Source organism: Neovison vison, chromosome 3 (genome assembly GCF_020171115.1).
Source record: "Neovison vison isolate M4711 chromosome 3, ASM_NN_V1, whole genome shotgun sequence".
NCBI classification, from domain to species: domain Eukaryota; kingdom Metazoa; phylum Chordata; class Mammalia; order Carnivora; family Mustelidae; genus Neogale; species Neogale vison.
The window spans coordinates 67,862,983-67,877,358 of NC_058093.1; the positions used below are offsets into that span (position 1 = coordinate 67,862,983).

Here is a 14,376-nt window from a genome sequence, read left to right on the forward strand (position 1 = left end):
GTCATGATCTCGGAGTTGTGGGATAAACCCCATGTCAGGTCCCACACTCAGTGCAGTCTGTTTGTCCCTCTCTCTCCCCCTCCAGCTCACATACACTCTCTCTTAAATATATATATACATATATATGTGTATATATGTGTGTATGTATATATATATTTTATACAGATATCTGTATACCATACTAGTCATTTCAAGCTCCCATAACAAAGTGTATCACAGACTAGGTGGCTTAAACAACAGAAATTGAATTTCTTACAGTTTTGGAGAAGTCCAAAACCAGGTATCAGGGTGCATTTCTGGTGACATCTGTCTTTCTAGCTTGTAGGTGGCTGCCATCTTGCTGTGTCCTCACTTAGCCTATCTGCATGCAGACAGATCAATCTCTGATCTGTCTCTTCCTCTTCTCCTAAGGACAGCAGTCCTATCAGATTAGGGTCCCACCCTTATGATATCATTTAACTTTAATTCTCTCCATAAAGGCCTTATCTCTAAATATAGTCATATTGGGGGCTAGAACTTTAACATGAATTTTGTGGAGACATAATTTGGTCCATAATATACACCAGTGTTCATAGCAGCATTAGTCATAGCCAAAAGGTGGAAACAATCTAAATATCCATTGACAGATGAATAGATAATAAAAAGTGGTATATACCTACAATGGACTATTATTCAGCCTTCAAGAAGACAGAAACTCTGGGGCTTCTGGGTTGCTCAGTTGGGTAAGCATCTGCCTTTAGATCAGGTCATGATCCCAGAGTCCTGGGATGCAGCCCTGTATTAGGCTTCCTACTCAGTGGGGAATCTGCTTCTCCTCCCTCCCCTTGTGCTTTCTCTTGTTCTCTCTCCTGCTGTCAAATAAATAAATAAAATCTTAAAAAAAAAATAAGAAGAAGACAGAAATTCTGACACGTGCTACAACATGGATAAGCCTTGAGGATATTACACTAAGTGAGATAAAGGGCATCTGGGTGGCTCAGTCAGTTAAACATCTGACTTTGGCTCAGGCCATAATCTCAGGGTCCTGGGATGGAGCCCCACCTCAGGCTCCATGCTCAGCTGGGTGTCTGCTTTCCCTCTCCCCCATCCCTCTTCCCACTTGTGTTCTCACTCTCTCTTACATAAATAAAATCTTTACACTAAGTAAAATAAGCCAGACACAAAAGGACAGATATCATGATTCCACATACATAAGGTACCTAGATTAGTCAGATTCATGGAGACAGAACAGAACAGTCAAAGGCTGAGGAGAAGAGAAAATGGGAAGTTATTGTTTGATGGGTACTGGGTTTCAGTGGTGATAGTTTACACAACAATGTAAATGCACTTAACGCCACTGAACTGTACACTTCAAATGGTTAAATGTAAGTTTTATGATATGTGTATTTTACCACAATAAAACAAAAAAATAATTTTGACTTCAGTATGTGGCCATAACACTGAGAAACTGGATTTACTCTTTCCACTTAAAATCGAGAAACAAGTGCTCACTTTGGCAGCAAATATACTAAAATTGGAATGATGCAGAAATTAGCATGACCCTGGTGCAAGGATGACAGGCAGATTTGTGAAATGTTCCATTTAAAAAAAAATTGAGAAAAAAGACAATGAGTAATGGTTTTCAGCCATTGGACACATGAAACCTAGGGCAGTAGTCCCTCAGAAAAAAGAAATTAAAGAGGTTAGCCCTGTGATAGCCCTAGTTTTGTGCCTAGAGAGTTTCCAGGCTATAGCATAGGGAGGAAAATCCCAGACAGAACCTGGTAATCTCCCTGAGTTGAGTAGCCAGAGTTGTGAGTTCGGAGGAAGCAAGGTAGACAGAATTCACAGGGTAGAGTGCCAGAGAGGAGAGAGCTGCACAGAGACAGAGCAAGGGCCCCCAAAACCACGGTTCCTTTTCAGTCTTCAGGTAAGTAGCTGCTGGATCTGTGGTATTTGTTATGACAACTGTAGAAGGCTAATATAATAGTTCGGAGCATTCCCATTTTTTAGCCATCCACTCACCTGAACCGGACATCCAGTTTCCCCTATTATAAAAATCTTTTTTTTTTTAAAAAGATTTTATTTATTTATTTGACAGAGAGAAAGATCACAAGTAGGCAGAGAGGCAGGCAGAGAAAGAGGGGGAAGCAGGCTCCCTGCTGAGATCATGACCTGAGCTGAAGGCAGCAGCTTAACCCACTGAGCCACCCAGGTGCCCCCTATTATAAACATCTTACAATAGTATGGTATATTTGTTACAATTAATGAACTCATATTGATACATCATTATCAGCTAAAGTCCATAGTTTATTCAGATTTAATCTCGCCCTAATATGCTTTTTCCCCTCAGGATTCTTCTAGTACACCAAGTTACATTTACTTGTCATGTCTCCTTAGGTTCCTCTTGGCTGTGACGATTTCTCAGAATTTCCTTGTTTTTGATGAACATGAAATCTTCAGGGGCACTGGTTTGGTTAAAATAGGATGCCCAGCTATTGGATTTTATCTGGTTTATTTTCATAATTAGATTAGGGTTATGAGTTTGGCCATAACAAAACAATAGCCTTCTGAGCATTCTTCTTGATAACCAATGTAGCACAAGGTTTTTCCACTCTGGGTGCGAGGAACATAAATTACTCCTGGTCCTGTGTGAAGTCTGAAGACTATGCGCTCCTTTCCAGTGGGTATTTTCCCTTACTTGGGTAGGTTCCTCATTCACATATCCAGTTGCTACTTACTATGAGAAACTTATTTTCTTACAGTTCTGGAGGTGGGAAGTCCAAGATCCTGGTGCCTTCAGGGTTGTTTCTAGTAATCTCTCTCTTCTGGGCTTGTTGACAGCTGCTTTCTCATGGTATCCTCACATGGTGCTTTCTCATGGTTTCCTCTGTGCATGTGTGTAGAAAGAGACTCATCTCTGGTGTCTCTTCCTCTTCTTACAAGGACGCATACCAGGACCTCACCCTTATGACATCACTGAACCTTAATTGCCTTCGTAAATGCCCTCTTTCCAACTACAGTCACATTGGGGGTTAGAGCTTCAACATATGAATTTTGAAGGGACAAAATTCAGGCCATAACAAAGAAGAAAGAGATGGGAGGACCGCACATTTTGAAGAAATAATGGCTGAAAAATTTCTAAATTTAATGAAAATCCTAGGCCCACAGATCTAATGAGCCCAATAAATCCAAGCATAAGCAACAAGAAGAGAACCAAACCAAAGTACACATCAGAATCAAGTTGTTCAAAACCAGTGAAAAAAGGAAAATCTTACAAACTGCCAGAAGAACAGAGATAAGAATGGTAACAGGCCAGTAAATTTCTTGTCTGGAAAAATGCAAACCAGAAGAGAATGAAGCAGTGTCTTTAAGGTACTGACAGAAAAAAACAAACCAAGCCAAACAACAACTGTCATCCTAGAATTTTATACCCAGTGAAAACATCTTTCAACTCAAAAGGACAAAGACTTCTTCAGATATACAAAAGCTGAAAAGATTTGCACCAGTGGATCTGCACTACAAGAAATGCTAAATGACATTCAGGAAGAAGGAAAATTACACCACATGGAAATCTGGATTGCACAGAGGAAACAAGAACACCAGTAATGGTCACTCTGTGGGTGGGTATAAAAGACCTTTTTTTGGTTGGTATTTTCTTCTAAATCTCTTTAAAATATAATTGGTTATTTAAAGTAAAAATATATATATATTGTGGGGTTCTGGTAAATAATTATAATAACAGTGAGTTCAGAGTGATGCTATGGCAATGACCTGAAGCTATGAAATAGGAAGAGAGCTTTAAGAAGAAGCCATTTTGATGCTCTTTCAGCATCAGTTTGTTCACAAAGCAGATGATTACATTTCATTGGATCTTTTTACCACTTGTTATACCCCTAGTATAGTGATCCCTAGACTCATAACTCCTCTGGAAACAAGACTCCATTTTTAATAATGTCTGTCTGGGAAAGCTGGAGTGGCTCAGAGTCCTGTCTTTACTGATTTCAAGCAAGAGTCATTTAAAATAAACTGAGGCTTAGCCTCTGGTACAAACATACTTTTTTTTTTTTTTTTAATAATTTAGAAAGGTGAGGTAGAAGTATCTCTTTAAAAGTTAGAGGCAGACATTTGGTTTGGGACATTGTACCTGGCACAGCTAATTAGATCCTTTGTCAAAAAACTTGAGATTAGTGGAGGAATGGAGGGAAAAATTGGACATAATAGGCTAGGTTAAAGATGGGATAGTGCATTTGGATTTGTAAAATGTTCTGCATGTTTCCTTATTCCCACATATGTCCTCATTGGTAGCACCATTTTGCATCACTTTCTTATAATCTAGTCTTTTTGTGTTTTTCTCAAGAATATGGGTCTTGCTTCCTCAAGCAGAAGGCGGAGTCTTTGATGGTAGGGACACCACTTTGGCCTTTCAAAGTATAGCACTACTCCATGATAGGTGTGGCAAAATGAATAAGGAGAAAAAATGCTTCATATTTATGTAAAAATAAATGGCTTTAAAAGTGATTGTCTGGAGGAATCAGCCCTGTGGGCTGGCAGGTGGTTGGGAAGAAATCAGTTACAATTTGGTATCCATTTGTTTTTTCCAGTTTTTTTGAGGTGTTATTCACATATAAAATTGTAGGATATTTCAAGTGCACATTGTGATGATTTGCTATATGTGTACATTATGAAAGGATGTAATATGCTATTAATAAAATAAGCAGGTAACAAAATAGCATATAGTGTCAAAAGATAAATATTCATCAAGCTGAGTGGTGTGATTTTAGATGTTTTTTTCCTTATTTGCTCACCTATATGTCTACTTTCTTTTTTTTTTTTTTAAGATTTTATTTATTTATTTGACAGACAGAGATCAGGCAGAGAGGCAGGCAGAGAGAGAGAGGGGGAAGCAGGCTCCCCGCTGAGCAGAGCACTTCATGCGATGCGGGGCTCAATCCCAGGACCCTGGGATCATGATCTGAGCTGACAGCAGAGGCTTTAACCCACTGAGCCACCCAGGTGCCCCTCTACTTTCTTTATAAGACATATGTTTTATTTACAAAATTAGGAAAAATTACAAGGTTTCTTCTTTAGTTGAATGGAATTCTAAATTGTCATTGAGAATCTGGACACTCAAGGAGAATTTTCTGAATTATCTGTTTTCAATGGTACAGGGGTGTTTTTACCTGGTGAGAGGTATGTGAGCACATTCTCTTCAATAGAAAATAAGCTGCTCTCCAATAGCCCAGGGAGCTCTTGAAATTATGAAGCTAAGGAATCCTTAAGAAACCAAAAGAGAAGTCTCAGGAACATTGGAAACAACCAACAGTCCAGTGTTAGGAGATTTTAAAAGTAAATTTTGATACCTCCAGATAACTAGAATATTTTCAGCCATTAAAATCTATGTTCAAAAGAACATTTAATATCATGGGAAGATGCTCAAATTTTAACATTAAATTTAAAAATTTATATGTAGTGTTATATATTTGAAAAGAGAATTATATATGTAATTTAATTTCTAAAAGGAAATAGACCCAAGTATTAATAAAACTTATTTCTAGGTGATAAAAATATGGAAAATCTCAGCTTCTTTACTCCTCTGTTTCAAAAATTTCTACCATGGGGGCACCTGGGTGGCTCAGCCATTAAGTGTCTGCCTTCAGCTCAGGTCATGATCCCAGGGTTCTGGGATCGAGCCCCACATGCCTGCTCAGCCGGAAGCCTGTTTTCCCCTCTCCCACTCCCCCTGCTTGTGTTCCCTCTCTTGCTGTGTCTCTCTTTGTCTAATAAATAAATAAAATCTTTTTAAAAATTCCTATTATGACTTACTTTTATAATTAGAACACACACACAATGTTATTATTATAATTATTTTTAAAGAAGTTGGCTTCTACACTCTGAAAAATAGCAAGGAGTTTCCTCACAAAGTTGAAAATGGAGCTACCCTATGACCCAGCAATTGCACTACTGGGTATTTACCCCAAAGATACAAATGTAGTGATCCGAAGGGGCATGTGCACCTGAATGTTTATAGCAGCAATGTCCACAATAGCCAAACTATGGAAAGAACCTAGATGTCTGTCCATCAACAGATGAATGGATAAAGAAGATGTGGTATATATATACAATGGAATACTATGCAGCTATAAAAAGAAATGAAATCTTGCCATTTGCGACAATGCGGATGGAACTTGAGGGTATTATGCGTAGCAAAATAAGTCAATCAGAGAGAGACAACTATCATATGATCTCCCTGATATGAGGAAGTGGAGATGCAACATGGAAGGTTTGGGGGGTAGGAAAAGAATAAATGAAACAAGATGGGATCAGGAGGGAGACAAACCATAAGAGACTCTTAATCTCACAAAACAAAATGAGGGTTGCCAAGGGGCAGGGGGTAGGAAGAGGGTGGTGGGGTTATGGACACTGGGGAGGGTATGTGCTATGGTGAGTGCTGTGAAGTGTGTAAACCTGGCGATTCACAGACCTGTACCCCTGGGGCTAGTAATGTATAATAATACATTATATGTTTATAAAAAAATTAAAAATTATTAAAAAAAAAAGAAGTTAGCTTCTAAAACAAAAAAGTTGGCTTATAGAGCTGGAGAATGGTTCATCTTACCATGCTTGAAGCAGCATAAATTTAAATGCCAGTTCTGCCAGGTAGGCAAGCCACTATTCCTTTCTGTGCCTCAATTTCCTTTTTCTTTTTTAAAAATAAATTTATTTATTTATTTTAAAGATTCTATTTATTTGTGAGAGAGAATGTGTACACAAGATGGGGGGAGGGTCGGGGGAGAAGCAAACTCCCTGCTGAGCAGGGACCTTGAAGAAGGACTTGATCCTGGGACTCAAGAGTCACGACCGGAGCTGAAGGCAGTTGCTTAACCAACTGTGCCACCCAGGTGCCCCACCCCCTTTTAATGATTATTTAGTTTAGAGAGAGAGCGAGAGAAGTGCGTATGTGGGCACATGGCGGGGTGGAGCAGAGGGAGAGGTATAGAGAGTCTTAAGCAGACACCATGCTGAGCACAGCACCAGATGCAGGGCTCCATCTTATAACCCTGAGATCACGACCTGAGCCCAAACGAAGGGTCAGTCGCTCAACCAATTGGGCCACCCAGGTACCCTGTCTGTGTCTCAACTTCCTTATCTTAAAACAGAGATAAATGATAGCACCTACATTACAGGGTGGTTGTAAGGTTAAAAGAGTTCACTCATAATAAAGTGCTTAACACAATGCCTGGTGTATAGTAAGCACCCTCAAATTAATCTATTATTATTGTTGCTGTTGTTATACGTTAAAAGTTCTAACTTCTACCTATTCACAAGTTCTGTTATTTCAAAAAAGGCCACTTTCCGACTATAATCACACACCTCCAAGACTCAGTGGGGCCTTTAGACAATATTTATTGCAAAAAACCCTAACAATTTTCTTGAGTATCAGGTATTTAGCTTGCTGAATTAGGCAACTGAGAGCAAACTAGTTAGAGACCAGTCTCTGGCTGCTTTTCCTCTTTCTTGATGGCTTTAATGCTGCAGGTGTGATCACTGAGTTACACTTGTTAATTCAAAGAACAGAAGGATAAAGGAGGCTTTCCTGAGTTTTTCCATGGTGGGCTCCAAATTGAAAACTGTATCTCCACTTCTCTGAGTTTTATTCGATCCTGTGATACAAATTTGGGACAAGAGATTCCATGCCCAAGGTCACCCAGATAACAAAGGGCAGACAGAGGATTTGAACTTATGTGTATCTGGCTCTACACTTCTGTGTTCAACTTTTATCTTGCAATACTTTCCATATGAAAGAAGAAAAGCTTAAAGAAGGCCATTTTATCCATCAAAACCCAATAGTTTGAAGAAGATCAGTTTGCTTCCCATTTCTTATTCTTAAATGTCATCAACATAAAATAAATCAAGATCCCTCAGCATCAGTGCAAAAATCAGCTCCTGACTCTAAAACAGAGCACAGAGGAGAAGAGACCTATTTCCTTCATAAAACGGAGCATGAATTATAAAAAAGGCCCCATGTGCACCATGAATTGGGCTAGAAATCTGTGTCTCAGTGTCATTATCTCAGGGAAATCAATTTTCTCAGTTGAGGCAACAACCCCAGGTGAATGCATAGGAAGGGAGCAGTACCTTGGTGCTCTGAGAGCCTAGAGTTCCTCTAGCTCCTGCAGCACTTACAGTCTGGGCTGTCCACCGCTATCTGTCCGCCCCCTGTCTGTATCCCTGCCTGCCCAGTAGTATCTCTTTGACATGTCTTATTCCTGCTTTAAAACTAGAATGCCATCACTTCTGTGAAGCCTGATTCTACTCTCTGGGGACAGTTAACTGTGCCCCCCTCTACTGAGCTTCCCAGCTTTGGGCCTGTTCCTTCTCAGACTATGTACGGTTGTTTTCCATCCTGTCATATCCTAATTAAGTCTCTTGAGTTCAAAGTTTACAACTTTTTATTTAGGGTTGATGGGAGAGTAAACTAAGATGAGGTAAGTAAAGTGATAGTGTTGGTACTTTACAGGTGTTTAATAAATGTTCTGTTTCGTTGGTTCTCCCAGTTGAAGAACCAGGACCTAGTGCAATTCCTTCAAGGCCATGGTTACTAAACAGATTTTTCTTTTTTCTTCTCTCTCTCTCTCTTTTTTAAAGATTTTATTTATTTGACAGATAGAAAGAGCGCACAAGCAAGGGGAGTGGCAGGCAGAGGGAGAAACAGTCTCCCCACTGAGCAGAGAGCCCGATGCAGAGGTCAATCCCATAACCCCTGGATCATGACCTGAACTGAAGGCAGCCACTTAAGCGACTGATATACCAGGCATCTCTTCTTTTTTCTTTCTTTCTTTTTTTTTTTTTTAAGTATTTTATTTATTTATGAGATAGAGAGTGAGAGTGAGAGAGCATAAGCAAGGGAGCAGCAGGCAGAGGGAGAAGCAGGCTCCCCACTGAGCAGGGAGCCCAATGTGGGACTCGATCCCAGGACCCTGGGATCATGACCTGAGCCGAAGGCAGACGTTTAACCAACTGAGCCACCCAGGCGTCCCCCCACCTTTTTTTTTTTAAAGATAGATGTATTTATTTGGGAGAGAGAGAGAAAGAGCTGGGGGGGAGGGAAGAGGGAGAGAGAGAAAGAGAATCTTTTTGGGGGGGTGGGGGGGAGAAGGAAACTCTTAAGCAGATTCCCCACTGAGTGGGAAATGTGATACAGGGTTTGATCCTATGACCCTGAGATTATGACCTGAGCCAAAATCAAGAGTTGAACGTTTAACCGACTGACCTACCCAGGACCCATAAACAGATTTTTCTTGAATGAATAAATGAATAAATTAACCAATGCATTCCACCTCCCGCTTCCAGGGCAGGTATCATATCTTACACTGATATAGATCACTTCAATATCTTCTTTCTTTCATTTATATCCTCCGAAATATCCATTAGCACACTGGCCGCATTGCTGGGTACAGTGAATAATTTGATTGATTTTCTCTGTTGTAAAGGACATTGATAGATTGACTACTTACCTCTGGGGCAGCTACAGGCAGCTATATGTCTTATATTGTCTGTTTGGTCTTAAATAGAGTAAAATTGCCAGGGGTCTTACAGACTTAGTTTCAGTCTCTCTAATAAAACTTAGCTTAACCCACTTGCCAAGGTCTGTTTTCCTTTCTTTCTTATTTTTTTTTTTTCTAAAGAGTTAATAGCCAATATAAACTCTAGAGGAATAAGCCCTCCAAAGTAAGAGCCCTGCTGAAATCCAAGTATTTATTGTTATGATTCTAAATAAGAATTGGAGAGTCTCATTTATGTCTCTAAGATTTATTTATTTGAGAGAGAATCTCAAGCAGACTCTGCGCTAAGCCTGGAGCCAGGTGCAGGGCTCGATCTCACGACACAGCGATCATGAGCCAATCCTAAAGCAAGTCAGACGCTCAAACGACTGCGCCACTCAGGTGCCCTGAGTCTCATTTATTTCTATATCCCCAGTGCCAGCCTAGCAGTTAGTACATAGTAGGTACTCAAAAAGCATTTCTTTAATAAATGAAATCCCTTTTAAAGAAATGAAGAGAAGTTACAAACTCTATAGTGTAATTTTGTGAAGTCTGTGGTCTTAAAGCCATACAGTACAGAGGAGAGATGAAAAAATAATAATTCACATACCTGGATAGCATTATTCACTTGCAAAAGCATTTTCCCATGTTATATAATATTACTTACATAACATGAATTGAACTCCTATTGTATAATAGATGATTTAAATACCATAGTGTCTAATCCTGACAAATCTTGAATTATGACAATGCCCATTTTATAGGTAGAAAAATAAACTGAGATGAACTAAATGATTCACTAAGGCTATGACCAATTAAAATGTGAGCTTCACAAGGGCAGCCTCTCTAGCACTGAGCACAGTACCTGACATATAGTAGATGCTAAATAAATACCTGTCGAGGAAATGTTGAGATTGGGTGACTCCAAAGCCTTTGCTCTTTCTATAATATCACCTGCAACTCTGTAAAATAGTCTTTTGAAGCATCCAGAGAAAATAGTACCTCTTTTTTGCATGCATGAGGAACTGAGGTCCTAGGAGATGAAGTTAACTTGCTTACAGCTCACAAGGGTGGCTGGGACAGCACTAGAACTCAACGTTCCGGTTTCCTGGCAGTATTTTCTGTCGACCAGTCTGCAGAGAGACCCTAAGGCAGAGACAAGTTGTGGCCCACTTCCCTTCCCCAGGAAAATCCAGGGATCCTGGCCCAGAGTTACATCCAAGACTTTCTGCCTAGAAACCAAAAGGCATCCTGAAGCTGGAAGGAAGTGATGTCCCCCAGTAGATGGGTGGGCATTTTGGGGTCCAGTTTTTAATTACACCAGAATCTGATGTTTTGTTTTAATTACACCAGAATCTAAGTCTTGTGATGATGTCCAACCAGGCAGCCGAGATCTGACAATAGTTACTTCATCACAGGATTCTTTACTCTTTTTTTTTTTTTTAAGATATTTATTTATTTATTTATTTGACAGATAGATCCCAAGTAGGCAGAGAGGCAGACAGAGAGAGAGGAAGAAGCAGGCTCCCTGCTGAGCAGAGAGCCCGACGCGGGACTCGATCCCAGGACCCTGAGATCATGACCTGAGCCGAAGGCAGAGGCTTTAACCCGCTGAGCCACCCAGGCACCCCAGGATTCTTTACTCTTGATTGCAACATTTTATTTTATTTTTTAAGATTTTATTTCTAAGTAATCTCTACACCCAGCGTGGGGCTTGAACTCACAATTCCAAGATCTGGAGTCACATGCTCTACTGACTGAGCCAGTGAGGTCCCCCAGTCATATTATATCAAATAGTCATGAGTGGGGGCACCTGGGTGGCTCAGTGGGTTAAGCCGCTGCCTTCGGCTCAGGTCATGATCTCAGGGTCCTGGGATCGATCGAGCCCCGAATCGGGCTCTCTGCTCAGCAGGGAGTCTACTTCCTCCGCTCTCTCTGCCTGCCCTTCTGCCTGCTTGTAATCTCTCTCTGTCCAATAAATAAATAAAATCTTTAGAGAAAAAAAAAAGTCATGGGTGAAGTTTTCAAATAAGAGGTATGTGTTCAATTAAACATCTTAAGGTTAAATGGACCTCTCATATATATATTTTAGCCAAACAGACCTTTTCTTCTCTTTTTTCATTTTATTTTCAATACCAAAGAAAATGTCTATGTACATTCTACTATGGCAACTCCTTTTTTTATTTGCTAAGTACCCAACTCTTACGTTCCTAGGCTGGGTACAGTAAAAAGTATGTAAGTAAATATATACATAAGCAAGTAAAAGTACATAATATTCCATATAGCATTAAAGGGGCCATGTAAAAAGAGGCAAACATATACCAAACCATTCATAATCAAATAAACCTATTGTTATCTCATCTAACGGGACAATGAAGTTTTTATAGCTATAGTCAAGGGACAAGCCCATCTCGTGTCATTTCCCCTTTGCTTTCAGTCTGTCTTTCCTCTTTTCTTCTGCTGCTTCTTCTTGTTTTAGTCTCTCAGTTTGTTGCCCATTAATCTTTTCAGAGGATCAAAATCCTTGGAGCCAAACCAGAGCGTATTCTGGTGACATTGACCTCTGGAATGCCCAAACTTAAGTTTCTGGTCACGGGGCGCCTGGGTGGCTCAGTGGGTTAAAGCCTCTGCCTTCAGCTCAGGTCATGATCCCAGGGTCCTGGATCGAGCCCTGCATTGGGCTCTCTGCTCAGTGGCGAGCCTGTTTCCTCCTCTCTCTCTGCCTGCCTCTCTGCCTACTTGTGATCTCTGTCAAATAAATAAATAAAATCTTTAAAAAAAAAAAAAAGTTAAGTTTCTGGTCACAGCTTGCCAAAGAGCCTTTTCCTGGTGGGGAAAGAAGTCATTGACCTCCCCAGCAGCTTATATGCTGACAAAGTCACCAAAAGAGAGATTATGTGTGGTTATTATAGCACATGGCTATGTCCTCTGTAGCTGACGTATCAGTCCCTGTATTCTCACACTGTTTCTGTTGTACACCCTGGCAAAGCTTGCTCAGAGGACGCCATAGAAAACCGCAGCCATGTTTTCTTTGGCTATTGTTCCTTTCCTCATCTCCACACTTAATAACACCACATTGTGCAGTGAAACACTTGGCAAAGTAAGAAAGAAATCAAGCCTGGATGCCAGGGGCAGCTCTTGTCATCGGAAAGGACCTGTGACTATCTCTTGCCTTTCTGCCTCCTCCTCTGTGCACTTTTGCTCTCCTCTAATTTTTCCATCTTATACATCTTTTATTGTTTTCTAAATATAGACATGCTAAAACCTCAGTGGAAAGACCATCTATTGAAACCAGAGTGATAGCAAGTAATGTGCCCAGCAGGCAAATCGCAAAACAAATAGAGGGTGCACTCAGCACTTTTGCTTCTGCTGCACAAAAGAACCCAAATAAGGCTCCTGGAAACATGGGGTGAGTAATCAAGTCCTTTTCCTGGATGTACAACAGCACAGCTTTGGGAGATAACGAATTCAGCTCATGTAACTGTACACCCGTCTAGAAGAGCAAAAGGAAGCACAAAAAGAGAAAAAAGGCGAATGGGCCAAACTTTTAACTGCTTGCCCTCCTTCTGCACCTGCCATGACTTGCACGCATAATATTGTGTCCCAGCTGGCCACTTGTCCTGAATTCTGAGACCCCAAGACACCCATTACCCTTGGAATTAAAGAATTACAAATGGAATTTTTGCACCTGCAGATTAAAAAAAAAGATAGTGAGGGAACTTAGAAAAGATCCTTTGAAACATTTCTATCACCCTTGTCGGGCTGTTTTCTGCCCCTGGTGAATACTAACCAGACATATGAGTAAGGACTCCAGAGGACCATTTGGCTGTTTCACTGAAATTAATTTTGGTTCCTACAGATTAACCATAAAGACACGCACAGGCTGCAGGTGTGCCAAAGCCAGCATCGGGAGCAAACCCAGCAAATTTTGCAAAGATGGTTAATGACTCTTGCAAAATTAATTTAAATTGAAATGGGATAAGAACATATGGAAAAATCAATCATTCCTCATTTTGAGTGAATGTTATTTTAGCATGCATAGATTTGATAAAATTTTCTTTCTTTCCCTTAAGGGTCAGGATATACTCATATACTAAGTCTTTTTGCAAAAGAGAAAGCTTTTTGTATGTTTTTTTTTCCTCCCCAGGAAAGAATAGCTATGTGTTTCATAAATCTTTCTCCTTGTCTGATGCTGGAACATACATCTGGGGCTCCACAGACACTGATAAAAGCCCTTCCAGAAAACATAACTCTGTTCTTTGGGTAATTATGCTTTCCTAGAGTCTGGACCCTGGTTCTGGCTTCCATTTGGAATAAGATCTGGGCCCACTTATTATGCATGTCCACATTAACTGGACGGTTTATAGAATTTAAATGTGAAATGAGGAAAAAGCACAGAGGCAATGGCAATAGAATGGAAAATATAAAAGAAAAATATTTTTCAAGTGTTTGGAAGGAAATGACTACATTAACAAAAACCCTGCAGCCACATGTTCACACTCTTATACTCCCATTTCAAAGCCATCTCCAAATTTCGTCTCCAGTTTCTCTCAAGGGAAAAGAAACAGAAGTAGGCACACCCATTCTAAGGGATGGGTTCCCAGAGCAGGAGTCACACCACACCAGTGCAGTCTCTTCTCCACAGACATTCTTTTAATACTATTTATAGTCTGTTTACCTAGGCTCCTTATACCTTGTTGATGGTCAAAGGAATATTATTGATATAAATCCTCATCTCTAGCATCCACAGATATTTAATGATATTTATTTAATGATATTTATTCATTCTTCATTCAACAGGATAAACTAATATTTGTTCTGTACCAGATATTGTGTTAGGCACAGGGTAGTG

At 40.1% G+C, this 14,376-nt stretch overlaps 1 non-coding gene across 1 annotated transcript; it reads left to right on the top strand.

Annotated features, from left to right (window-relative positions):
• Nucleotides 1–1,483: 1,483 nt before the first annotated feature.
• Nucleotides 1,484–1,587, top strand: LOC122903844. Its single transcript, XR_006384056.1, has one exon. It is a non-coding gene; the product is annotated as a U6 spliceosomal RNA (small nuclear RNA).
• Nucleotides 1,588–14,376: the final 12,789 nt, after the last annotated feature.